A 14,230-nucleotide genomic window follows, 5' to 3' on the forward strand; every position below is an offset into this window, starting at 1 on the left:
GTATTTCTTTGATTCCATGCTATGGTCTAGAGTAGACGCTTCAGCGAAGGAAGGACTAATACTTACAACTCTGAAAATCAGGAATATATTTAAGTCAGTTTTGAGAAACAGTAACTGGAATAAGGTTTAATTTATTAGGGAGGATATATGCTACTACAGATCTATCTTCATCAGTAATAATGAACCTCATTACAGATGAGGAAATTGATGCAAAGGGAAGCAAGATACCTTGTCAAAGACACTCAACAGCCTGTAAGCCTCAAGAGTCAGAACTGGAACTCCAATCTGTGAGTCCATGTTTTGGTATCACTCAAGGAAAAAGATTTTACTTAGATTTCAATTATCACCTCCCCTTTTATAAATGAGTGATGATGGTCTAAATTTTACAAGGTGTACAGGGTGAAAAGTTTTCCCACTTTACTTTTCCAAATCCTGCCTTTTTAAGACAAACATTGGCAGGGTTTTTCCACTACAAAATGAGTCAAGACACCTGTTAGTATGGTTAAAACTTAATTTTCTCCAAAAGCTGATAAAATTACAAAGTTAGAATTTTTTTTTTTATTTTTTTTTTCAACGTTTATTTATTTTTGGGACAGAGAGAGACAGAGCATGAACGGGGGAGGGGCAGAGAGAGAGGGAGACACAGAATCGGAAACAGGCTCCAGGCTCTGAGCCATCAGCCCAGAGCCTGACGCGGGGCTCGAACTCCCGGACCGCGAGATCGTGACCTGGCTGAAGTCGGGCGCTTAACCGACTGCGCCACCCAGGCGCCCCATAAAGTTAGAATTTTTAAAGAACAAATACTTACAGATTTCCTTTTTCTCTCAAGAAGAACACGTCTATCTTCTTTGATTTCAATCTGCAATAAAAGACAACGCTTATGGCTACAATGACATGAGAAAAGAACTCCTTTAAAAAAAAACAAAACTCAAGTGCTGTTTTGCATTACCTGTGCACCTTAGCTCATGATGAGCCAGGTATCAAAGGAAAACCAAGAAATGACTAGAGATGATCTGGCTAGAAGTAATGCTATTAGAATCTCAGAAAAGTAATTGAGCCTGATTAAGAAACCGTAGTCAAAACTCTGTGGGGAAAAAATGGCAAGATTAAAAAATGAGTGGAGGGGGTATCTGGGTGGCTCACTCAGTGAAGCATCCAGCTCTTGATTTCAGATCAGATCATGATCTCGTGGTTCATGAGTTTGAGTCTGGGTGTCGAGCTCTGTGCTGACAGTGTGGAGCCTGCTTGGAATTCTCTCCCTCCCTCTCTCTCTCTCTCTCTCTGCCCCTCTCCCACTCTCTCTCTCTCTCTCTCACACACACATACACACACTCTCTCTCTCTCTTTCTCCTCTCTCAAAATAAATTTTAAAAACTTTACAAAAATGGGCAGAGGAACTGAATAGACATTTTTCCGAAGACATACACATGGCCAACAAGCACATGAAAAGGTGCTCAACATCATTCATCATCAGGGAAATGCAAATCAAAACCACAAAGAGCTATCACATCACACCTGTCAGAATGGCTATCATCAAAAAGACAAGAGATAACAAGCGTTAGATGTGGAGACAAGAGGATGTGGAGAAAAGGGAAGCTTTGTGCACTGTTAGTGGGAATGTAAATTTGCACAGCCACTATGGAAAACAGTATGGATGTTGCATAAAAAGTTAAAAACACAACTATCCTATGATTCAGCAGTCCCACTTCTGGGTATATGTCCCAAGGAAATGAAAACAGGATAGCAAAAAGATATCTGCACTCCCATGTTTACCGCAGCATTATTCACAATGGCCGAGATATGGAAATAACCCAGGTGTCCGGCCAGTGGATGAATGGATAAAGATGTGGTGTGTGCATACATACAATGGAATATATTCAGCCATGATAAAGAAGGAAAGCCTGCCATTTGCAATGACCTGGATGGACCTTGAGGACATTATGCTTAGTGAGATAAGCCAGGCAGAGAAAGACACATGTTGCATGATGTCACTCATATGTGGAATCTAAAAATTCCACGCCTAGGAACAGCATATAATGGTGGTTATCAGGAGTTGGTAGGGGGGTAGGGGAGACTGGCGAGGTGTTGTTAAAGGGTAAAAATTTGCAAACAGAAAATGAGTAAGTTCTGGAGATCTAATACACAACATAGTGATCATAGCCAACAAGACTGTGTCATACACTTCCAAACTTCAAAGAAACTAGATCTTAAATGTTCTCACCACCAAAAAGAAATGATAATTATGTGATGCAATAGAGGTGTCAGCTATAACTACAGTGGTAATCATAACAATATATAAATGTATCAAATCAACACGTACGCCCCGCACAATGTTATATGTCAATTGTATCTCAATAAAAAATTTTAAAGTAAAATAAAAAGAAAATGGCAAGAAGCAGGATTCATGCTCTTAACAGTTTTATTTGTACTTCTTATTCCCCCCCATCTCCCAAACAGGACAGGAGCCAAGTTCAGAGACAGAGACAAAGTGTGACCACAGAAAACTAGTCAATCTACCTAGATATCCCCACCCCCAAGTGCCTGCAGGCACCTAGCGATTTCCCCATAAAAACCCACAATGAATAATTTCCTTTAAACAGCAAAAGGTTCTTTCCAAATTAAAATACAGCCCTGGTCTAGGTAAAACCTACAGATATTTTCATCTTTCCTCAGTGAATATACAGATCAGTTTCATGATGTTCTTTCTTCAAGATGGATATGCCATGAAGATTTAAGGTCAGTTTGCAGCTGAAGATTAACATATTTTGTACAACACAGGAGACAATGACTTACCATCTGAATACTCAGAATGGTAAAATAAGGTCCTTCAGTAATTTGACATTGCTTACTTATTGCACATTTCAACACTACTGGGGTATCCTAGGCACGATTATAATTTTGAAGAAGAAATGAGCTCTTATTTCCATGCAGTAGTACTTAAGCAGGACTTACTTAAGCAGGACTAAGAGAAGAACCCTTCAAAAAAATTTTGGCGGGGGGACCTGGCTGGCTCAGTCAGTTAAGCATCTAACTTCAGCTCAGATCATGTTGTTGTGGTTCATGGGTTCAAGCTGTGCTGACAAGTCAGAGCCTGGAGCCTGCTTCAGATTCTGGGTTTGCCTCTCTCTCTGCCCCTCCCCCACTCATGCTCTGACTCTTCCTGTCTCTCACAAAATGAATAAACATTAAAAAAATTTTTTTTAAATCTAGATGCCCCAATGGAAGTCACAAACACCCTTGGGCCTAATCACCACACTAACAAGCTGGTATTAACTCAGTTCACTTTCTCCTTTGCTACCATCAGAGAACAATGAAGGGAAGGATGATATATATATACCAGGACCTATCAGTAACAGAGCATGCCTTTTGTTTGATAGAACTACTTTTCCAATGCAAGTGAATATCCACAATCTACTTTTGGGGAGAGGGTGCTGGGGACAGTGTTCAGTACATGTGTGAACACAGATGGTTAAGACTACTTACAAACAGAAGGCATGCTACTTAACATTTTCTTATTTTTCTCCCACAGGGCTAACGTTTGATATCAACACAAGTAAAGTAAATCTCCGCATATACATATTAAAGTCCAAAAAGCTCAGAAAGAGAATTATGGGGAGGGAAAACTTCCTATTTCTATATACAAATGGAGAGATTTCCCCCACAGATTAATTCAGGTAACTGATAAATGACAAAGACTAACCTTGCATAAAATCACTGAAAGACCTATGGGTGGCAGGGGGAGATACATTTCCAGTCTCATAGCCCTCCATCAATCGGGCAAGACAAAGCAACTCTAAGAGGTTCTTGAATATAAAAGATAGACTTTACTGCCTATAACTTTAATGGACATTTCTTTCATCACACAAAAAAAGCAACAGCTGCCCAGCAGATAAAAGGGAACTAAATCACATTTCCTAACATAGCCTAATTTTTTCTGTACAACAGAAAACCTGACCCTGAACTTAACCTCTCTCCTAGCCTCCCCCCTACAAAAATAGCATCCCATTATTAAAATAAATTGAAGAGATAATTTCATATAAAAGGACTAAGCAGATTGTCACCATGCAGGCTCTATTTACAAAGGACTCTGACTAGGAATGATCTAGCAGAAATTAGAATGCAAAGTTTGAACATACTTTTCAGTTCACATGTACACTCAAGTTTTTGTAACACAAGGAAGTTGGAAATCCTTCACAAGGCAAACTTTTAACAGAATACAGCATATAATATAGTTTATTTCCACTTAATGATCACCTGGTGAATGGAAAAAGAGAGAATACAGCTTCTAGAGTTTATCATCTTTCAATTAGGCAATGAGGCAGCCCTGAGAAAACCTTACTCACCGAATACCATGCAGCAAAACTGTGTCCATGCGGCTAATAGGACAGTGATTAAGGAAAAAGCAATACAAATACAAGGCAGTGTTGTTCAACTTCAGACAACCCTCATCTTTTGAGACAGGCTTAAAAATAAACCATTAATGTGTTTAGTTTTTGCCCTCTTGCAAATAAGTTAGTCTGTTAGCCAGCATTTTGAGAACATTCTTCTAGAAGTAAAGTCAATACTGAACTTGTGATAACATCTGCTGTAAATGTTTAAACCATAAGGAATCTTCCTCCTATAATTGATATCTCAAGGACCCATCTTAGTAAGTTTAAAAGAGAATGTTTCAGAAAACAGTGGAAAATATTAACAAAGTTCTGAGCACTTGGTGTTCAAATCTAAAAGTAAATTCTGGTGAGTCCCTTATAAAACAATGTTCTAAGCAATGGTCTTGCTTCAGATAAATACATGTAAGCCACATATTAACAAGTGCTAGTGAATGAAAACTGCCATAGTAGAATACAGTTCAAAGGTTAGAAATGTTGAAATCAAGAAACAACACAGATACAAAACAGTACATATAACTCCATTATATACACATATTTGAGTGGGTAGATATTCATAGAAAAATTAGTAAGATATGTACCAAATATTAATGCTAGCTAGCTATTGCTGTGTGGTGGGATTACAGGTGAGTTCTATGTTTTAATATTTTCATATATATTCTTTGTGCTGATTTAATAGCTTCCAAAATTCCCATAAATGTTGTTTATTTCAAAAATGATTTCTAAAGAGTCATAAAGGAAAAAGAAAATGATATTTTTTTAAACGTTTATTTATTTTTGAGACAGAGAGAGACAGAGCATGAACGGGGGAGGGTCAGAGAGAGAGGCAGACACAGAATCTGAAACAGGCTCCAGGCTCTGAGCTGTCAGCACAGAGTCCGACGCGGGGCTCGAACTCACGGACCTCGAGATTATGACCTGAGCCGAAGTCGGACGCCCAACCGACTGAGCCACCCAGGCGCCCCGAAAATGACATTTAAAACAGGCCTACATGACTGTCATAAGTCAATCAAACTACTAGAGAGCACTGCTCAAAATCTAAGCTACAGTACAATCTTTTCTTTTCCCTTTAAGAATATATTTGAGTATGAGTGGTCCAAGAATCTAAAATGTTTCATAGGATCATAGGTCACTTGATTCACAAACAACTAAAACGTATTAAACAAATGTTATAACCTAAATAAAACGACCCAAAATTTATCATGTAATAGTGTAAAGAGTATGGAGATAATTCCAGACTGTCACATGGAAAAGTTATGTAACCTAAAACAAAATGTGTTTTAAAAATATTCATGATATCTCAATAAAGAGGTTTAAAAAACCTCAAACATTACAAAATATAAAATACAAAGTGAAAGCATATTTTTTATTCAATCTTGTAGAAGTAAGAGCTTTTAATAGTATGGTGGGTACCCTTGGAGACATTTTTGTAAGCATATTCTAATACACTCACACATGCACAGCTTTTCAGCAAAAACTGAATCATACTATCTATACAGTGTGCAACTTTGTGAGTTCGAGCCCCACATCTGGCTCTGTGCTGACAGCACAGAGCCTCCTTGGGATTTTCTCTCTCTCCCTCTCTCTCTGCCCCTCCTCTGCTCTCTTACCCTATCTCTCTCAAAATAAATAAACTTTTTAAAAAAAGATGGAGACATACCAAAGGAACACAGGGGCCAACCCAAAAGAGCTCCCAATGGTCAAATCTGGGACAATTTGAACAAATAATGATAGTGTTAGCCTAAATCCCAAAGAATAAAATAAATATCCATGAGGGCATACTAATAAAAATAAATGATTGAATAAATAAGTACACAAGGGAGAAGGAACAAATATTCCTTATACAAAAATTCTAATTAACAAATGTGGAAGAAATAAAGGAAATAGAAAACCTGGTGAGTGAAAGTTTTAAAGTTAAAACTGGTCTCAAAGTATTATCCCCAAATATGTATTAATACAATATAATAAATTTGAAGCATTTATAACATTTATTAACTACAAAGAGAAAAACTATAACTTTACTGTAGAGAAACAAAATTGACATCACCTTAACTAGGTGATCAAGGTTACCATCACTGATAATAGGGCACATCGACATCACATACCCCTGACAGGACGCACTTAGAAGGAGACAACATTGCTTCTGTGGTATTCTTGCCCAAATTACATCATCTCAATCTAACCAAGAAAAAAAATTAGGTAAACCCAAATTAGGGACATTTTACAAAGTAACCAGTATTCCTCAAAGCTGTCAAGGTTGTAAAAGACAAAGACTGAGGAACTGTCATGGATTGGAACAAACTAAGGAGAGCTAGAGTCTTATGCTAAATGAAATAAGTCAGAGAATGACAAATACCATGTGATTTCACTCATATGTGGAACTTAACAAACAAGCAAAGAGGAAAAAATGAGAGAGAGAGAGAGAGAGAGAGAGAGAGAGAGAGAGAGAGGAACCAAGAAACAGATTCTTAGCTATAGAGAACCATCTGATGGTTACCAGAGGGGAGGTGGGTGGGGGGCTGAGTAAAATAGACAATGGGGATTGAGGTGGGCACTTGTGATGAGCACAGGGTGATGAATAGAAGTGTTAAATTACTATATTATATATATGAAACTAATATAACACTGTAATCCTACTGGAATTGAAATTAAAAACTTAAAGTTAAAAAAAAATGGAAGAGACTAAAGAGATACGGCAACTATATGAGAACCTAGATTGGATCCAGGAACAGAAAAAAGATGTTACCGGAAACACCGATGAAATTTAAACAAAGTCTGTAGTTTAGTTAATAGTATTATACCAATATTAATTTCTTAGTTTTAATTAATTACATAAAATGTTACCACTAGGGGGAGCTAGGTGAAGGATCCACGGAAATGATGTACTAGGTTTTGCAACTCTTTTGTAAAAGTTTAAAATTTATTCCCCTCAAAAAATTTTAATGCTCTATAAAATAGAATACATCATTTCACATTCCCACCAGGAATCTGTTAATATGCCCATTTCTCCACATCCCCTCTAACACTGCATTGAATTCTGTTCAACAGGCACCAAAAACACTTTTTTGATATTTTTCAATGGATGTATTAAATTATTTACAGTAGTCACTATATCTGAATTTCTTATATGAATGAATATGAATCAAATCCTTTGTCCATTTTTTCCACTTGATTATTCATTTTTTCTTAGTGATTCATAAGAAACCTTCATATATTAAGGAAATAAAGCCTTTGTCTGCAGTATTCTTCCCAATATAGTTTTTCTGTTGTTTTGGGTGCTTAGGGCCAAATATTGGTTCTCAAGTTTTAATAACACATATTGGTAGTCTCATTTGTGGCTTCTGGGTTGTTTTTCCACTTCAAGATTATAAAAATTATTTCCTCATAGTTCCTAAAAGTGTGATTGCCAAGTCAAAGGCAGATTGAGGGGGTAGGAAGGGTGGGAAAGGAAACTATTAATATATAATAAAAAATTATTTTCCAGAAAGGCTGTACCTATTTATATTTCCATCAGCAGCATTAAATATTTTACTATGAAATAATTTTTAATAGGAAAAATATCTGCCTTACTATTCCACCCAAAAGAAACCATTTATCACCTTGAAAAAATATATATCATATTCATATTCTCTGGAATTCTCCTGTGTCATAGACTTCATTCATGTCCTTCTTTATACCCAGAATTCTGCTCAAAAGCCACCTTTTCTGGGATATCTTCACTGATACCTTGAGCTAACATTTCTTGCCTTCTTTTGAACTTCTACAGCTTTTCTCCAACAGCTTGAAACTTCTAACGTTTTTTTTAAATGTTTATTTATTTTTGAGAGAGAGAAAGAGAGACAGAGACAGAGCTCGAACAGAGGAGGCGGAGAGAGAGAGGGAGACACAGAATCCGCAGCAGGCTCCAGGCTCTGAGCTGTCAGCACACAGCCTGACGCAGGGCTTGAACCCATGAACTGTGAGATCATGACCTGAGCCGAAGCCAGACGCTTAACCTACTGAGCCACCCAGGCGCCCCAACAGCTTGAAACTTCTATTACATTACCTTGTATTATTTATGAATTTGCCTTAATCACTTATCTAAACAGTAAGCTCATTCAGGGCAAGGACTGCGTCTTACTACCTCTGTATCCCACCTTGGCTTGAAAATAGCATCAAATACTTGTTGGAATGGACAAAATAAATAATCTAACACTTGTCAGAGAATACAGCTGGTTTAAGTCATTATTTTTTTTCCCTTCACAATTCATATCAGCCTTCACTTTATTTGTAACTATTTTTTTTATCATGAAGTATGGTTGACAAAATGTTCTATTGGTTTCAGGTGTGCAACATAGTGGTTTGACATTTCTATACTATACTTAAGCTAGAATTTCTGTTTACATTATCATCTTCGGCAGATATTTGGTAACAAAAAACTACCATTATATTTTAGAATGATTATAATCACTTTTAGCCAAACAGAAAGTCCTTTGTTCTACTCCTAACTCAAAAATTATTCTTGTCAGTACCGGGAAGAACATATCACCCGTATATCCATGACAACAACGGATATCTCTTCACATAGTTAAATCTGCAGTATTCTGGGGTAGTTTCTTTGTTGTACTTTCTCGGTTTTGAAGCAATGCTTATTTATGCTACACCCATTGCCTTTACCCAAGCTCAAAGACAGAGTCTAGTTTCAATGCCAAGAGAAATACTCCAACTCTAGAATTATGTTACCACCCATTTTGGTATACAAATTCTCCCCCTATAATTAGTATCTTTACACACACACATACATTTAGTCTTACCATTAGTATGATAAACTTTATACACATGCGCATGCACACACACACATCTATGTAAACTCTGTGTGTGTGTGTGTGTGTGTGTGTGTGTGTGTGTGTATAAAAATAACAAGTACCTGAACTACAATATAGGTACTAGACTTCATCTGGAACAGAAAAATAAACTAGGTGTATATAAATTCCACTCCTTACTTATAAAGTTACAGATTTTTCAGAGCCAAAATAGGCATTAAAATGAGAGTAGTGAACTAGTCTCTAAAATGATTCTCTTCTCGGGGCACCTGGGTGGCTCAGTCAGCTAACCGTGCGACTTTGGCTCAGGTCATGATCTCGAGGTCTGTGGGTTTGAGCCCCATGTCAGGATTGCTGCTGTCAGTGCAGAGCCTGCTTCATATCCCCTGTCTTCCTCTCTTTCTCTGCCCCTCCCCTGCTTATGCTATCAAAAACAAAAACAAATAAACATTAAAAATATGTACATTAATGGGGCGCCTGGGTGGCGCAGTCGGTTAAGCGGCCGACTTCAGCCAGGTCACGATCTCGCGGTCTGCGAGTTCGAGCCCCGCGTCGGGCTCTGGGCTGATGGCTCAGAGCCTGGAGCCTGTTTCCGATTCTGTGTCTCCCTCTCTCTCTGCCCCTCCCCCGTTCATGCTCTATCTCTCTCTGTCCCAAAAATAAATAAACGTTGAAAAATAAAAAAAAATATGTACATTAAAAAAATTCTCTTCTCTCTCTTCTCCAAATGACCATAGGAGCTAAAATAAAGTCTACTTTCTAGAACATTAGGAAAGCATCTTATGTGCTTCCCTATGCAGGAGAATTAAGAATTTCTTTCTCATCAGTATTGATTATTCTTTACTCTTAAGATGAATGTAAGAATATTAGAACACAGGGGCGCCTGGCTCAATCAGAAGGGCATGTAACGATCTCAGGATCATGAGTTCAAGCCCCACATTGGGTGTAGAGATTACAAAAATAAATAAACTTTAAAAAAAGAATATTAGAGAACAAAAAAGTTCCAATCCTTTCTGCTACCTAGGATTAAATTAACAACAGCATCAAGAGGGAAAAACACATCTTACTTAAAAGTTCTCAATACTCAATTGCATTTAAATAAGAATTTCTTTAAGTAACAAACACCAATAAATCCTTGTAAGGTCTGCCTAAACATATAGCTTCGCTATTATGAAACACCAATAGGGGAAAAAAATGTTTTAACACATGAACATTGCTGTCGCACTGGTAATTCTTGACTTGGGACCAACAATGTCATAACACTGATTTTTTAAACATTTTGGCCAAATAGATTGCATCATATCAAAAATTGGACATACCAAATCCCTTCCTTCCAAGTTTATTTAAGAAATGTTTTGATACACAGATGGTTCTGGATTTATAAGGCTTTCATTAAAATACTAAAGACCCAGGGGCGCCTGGGTGGCGCAGTCGGTTAAGAGTCTGACTCTTGATCTCAGCTCGGGTTATGATCTCACAGTTCGTGGGTGCAGGCCCCCCATCGGGTTCTGTGCTGATGATGTGGACCCTGTTTGGGATTCTCTCTCTCTCCCCGTCTCTCTTTGCCCCTCCCCTGCTCTCTCTCTCAAAATAAATAAACTTAAAAAATTTTATAAAAAAAAAATACTACAGACCTGAACAATACTTGAATGCAGTACTTGTTACTCTAAGTGATTCTCACCAGAAAGTACTCCAGTATAACAATTCAAACTTTCCAAAAATTCATGTAATTTTTTCCAGAAGTTACATTTTGTTTTTAAAGACAACAAAAGCATGAGTCTTAATAAACAGTATGTACACAAAGGGTAAGTCATAAACGATAAGCACTCATGGAGCAATAATTTTAGGAGGAAAAAACCTAGCACTTTCCCCTAAAGTTGAGATTGATAAACTACTTGAGGAAGGAAAAAATATATATTTTCAGAAACATAGACTCTTGGAGCTAAAATACAGTCTGTTTTGATGGTTCTCAAAGTATCCAGGGCCACCAACTCCTTGCACTACTAACTGTTGATATTATATACCCACTTTCATTTCACCAGGAATAATTTTTATTTACTAGAACAGCAATGTGTGGAAGTTCCATCAGAAGGAGTGCCAATTAAGAATAAAGAAAGTACTCAGTGCCGCCAAATATATACAAAAAGGCACTTTATATACTGTTGACAGAAGCATAAATTGGTACAAGCTTTACGGAAAGCAATTTGGAAATATGCCTCTTATATCATACTCCCAACCTAGTTATTTCACTTTCTACTTCTAGGAATATCCTAAGGAATTAATCAGAGGTGCACACACACAAAAACGTAGACAACACTCATCACTGTTATAAAAAGAACTGAAAAACAAAGAACTAATTGCAAATGCCCAAATGGATGGATATTGGTAAAATAACGATGCATCAATATAATTAAATACTACACACTCATCAAATACAGCACTGCCAAAGCGTATTTAAGGATATATTCAAGATATATACAGTTTCATTGGCTTAAGAGGAAACTTGAACAATAAATATCAACCTCTTCAAACGGTATGCAGACTACAAGCTGAAATGTTAACCCCACCCCCCCCACCCGAGGTTGTAGAATTATCAGTGATTTTTAGTTTTATCCTTATATTTTTCCTATCCTTTCTAAAACTTCTGCAGTGAACATATTAGTGTCATCATTTAATAAATAAGGAGAGAATAGAGCACTAGTCTTTCAATTAATTCTAGTGTGCATCTGTGTTTGTGTGTGTTGGGAAGTGACAATGAATAGGGCCCCTAAGGCATTTGGTGCTACTCAAGTGGGGAAGTGACACTGTAAAAGGATCCAAAAGTTGACTTCAACTGTGCTACCGAAAGATTAGACACTTGTTTCTAAACTACCTAGACTCAAAATAAAAGAAACTTCTTTTGCTCATGCAACATAATCAACAAAGCAGAATAAAGCTCCTTTTTTCTTGCTATAACTACAATGTTAAATGTTCCCTAAAGCTAACTGTCCTCGTGGTCCCCTATGCCAAAATGTGACTAACAACCATTGAAGACTACTGGCAAGTGAATGCACGCTATCAAAAAAGCAGACAATCCTAAGAGGTTCCACACAGAATGAAATACAAGTAACTTCTCAAAAGCCCAGGGTTCCACTCGCTTATCCTATTAAAATAAGCAGGAACTCAAATGCCAGAGGATATCTGCTTAAGATTTAATAGACACCCCGTCATACTTGCCAACTCTTCTGCTCTCATAAAGGAAAAGGGTTTTTGTCTGACCAGCATCAGCCCTCTAGGGGAAATCAAGGCCTTCTCTCCGAAAAGGTATCACAAGCAAAAGGCACCAAGTGGGGATCACCTCGTTGCCTTCCACTCAGGGGCTAAGAAGGATTTTGAAGCAAGGGCACTTCAGAACTGAAGTCTCCATCAGTATCCAGTTGTTTACAGCCTCAACTCTGGGACCAACTTCTCTGAACTTCAGAGTGTATCATCTTACCTAAGACTGACTTGCTTTAGACATTCCAATCAACTGTGATATCACATTACAAACGCGTACTCGCTTCAAAAAGAAGCAGGCAGAAAAGGCTGAATCATCTCTTTCCCTCAAAGTTTTCATTTCAAAATGTTTCAGGTAACAGTAAAGTATCATTAAGTAATCTCACTTCCTGTAAGGCCCAGACGGCTAGGAATGTGTCCTGCAATAATCTCAAAAGGGCCTAGCAGCAGAGTCCACAATACTAAATACTATCATAAGAGTACAGCTGATACACATACGATTGCACCGCAACATATAATAATGTATCTACTTGAAAATTAATGTTTTTACTGTAAAGTCAAGGGAAAACGATCTGTGGCTGCTGGTTAACTCAACTGGGTTGACCCAGTGCTCCTGAAGCTAAGCCCACAAATTTGATGCTTATGTGAACAGGTTCAAATGATGGTGGTCACACTTGCCAGTCTGCCAGAGTCTGTCCCCTGGTTTACCTGTTGGCCCAGTGTAATTATTGTCAGAATCCTCACCCGTTTTTTGGCAAAAACATTCCTAGTGGTGACTCTAGTGATAACTCTAACTCTGGCCCCACAAAAGAACAAGGCAAGAATATATGCTACATCTGCAAAAGCCAACCTTCACTAGTGGAGAGAAATACAGACTCCTGATTAAATCCACTGTCATATACAAAAGGGCAGGTAAATGAAAGTACCAGCTTTGTGCCATTATGCATACATATGCGTACACACATGCACAATTCTTTATCCCCAGTGTTTCAACAATGTAAAATTATGACAATCTCAGTTTACATACAATGCAATATTTATAATCCAACTTCTGAAATCTAGATTAAAACCTTAATTGATAGGGGCGCCTAGGTGGCTCAGTCAGTTGGTTTAGCATCCAACTTGGACTCAGGTCATGATCTCATGGTTCGTGAGTTCGAGCCCCACGTTGGGCTCTGTGCTGACAGCTCGAAGCCTGGAGCCTGCTTCAGATTCTGTGTCTCCCTCTCTCTGCCCCTTCCCCGCTCAGTCTCTCTCTCTCTCAAAATAGACAACATTAAAAAAAAAATTCTAAACCTTAATTGATAAATTCAAACTGAAGTATTCAATTCCTCATCTTACAAAACACATGCTTATATTTTAAGTACATAAAAGGATAAATCACAACCACTATAAGATCTCTCCATTTATAGGTTCTTAATTTATGACTTTTAAAGACTATAGTCCTATTTAAAAAGTTGTGTTTACCCTTTAACTAACTTTAAAAGTCAGAGGAAAGGATATTGCCAAATTAACTGTAGCAATCAAGCAAAAATTCCAGCCTTGCAGGGATACATATTTTATTACTCATTCTTTTTTACAAAAAAAAAAAAAAAAAACAAGTAATTATAACTTCCCATCAATGATTCTCTGGAAAATACAGGGTAGCAACCTTAGAGCTGCATATCAAATGAAGTACTTGGTTCCCAATCAATGGTAAAAGACCAAAGCAAGCCGGAGAGTTTCTGGGCTAACCCAGATGCTGTAAGCTTAAAGAATTTTTCACATGTTTATAAGTTCTGGCTC

General features: G+C 37.6%; 1 protein-coding gene across 2 annotated transcripts in view; it reads right to left on the reverse strand.

The window, feature by feature from the left end:
• ACSL4 (acyl-CoA synthetase long chain family member 4) overlaps positions 1-4,440 on the reverse strand; it is a 59,352-nt gene extending 54,912 nt beyond the window's left edge. The window contains exons 1-2 of one of the 2 annotated variants that reach the window (XM_043570606.1): positions 4,344-4,440; positions 809-859 (exon numbers count right to left, since the gene is read on the reverse strand). The gene's annotated coding sequence lies outside the window, so the exon portion shown is untranslated. The remainder of the gene's footprint in view (positions 1-808; positions 860-4,343) is intronic. The other variant, XM_043570608.1, reaches the window with a different exon arrangement.
• Between the last annotated feature and the right edge of the window lie 9,790 nt (positions 4,441-14,230).

Source organism: Prionailurus bengalensis, chromosome X (genome assembly GCF_016509475.1).
Source record: "Prionailurus bengalensis isolate Pbe53 chromosome X, Fcat_Pben_1.1_paternal_pri, whole genome shotgun sequence".
In the NCBI taxonomy this organism is placed as follows: Eukaryota; Metazoa; Chordata; class Mammalia; order Carnivora; family Felidae; genus Prionailurus; species Prionailurus bengalensis.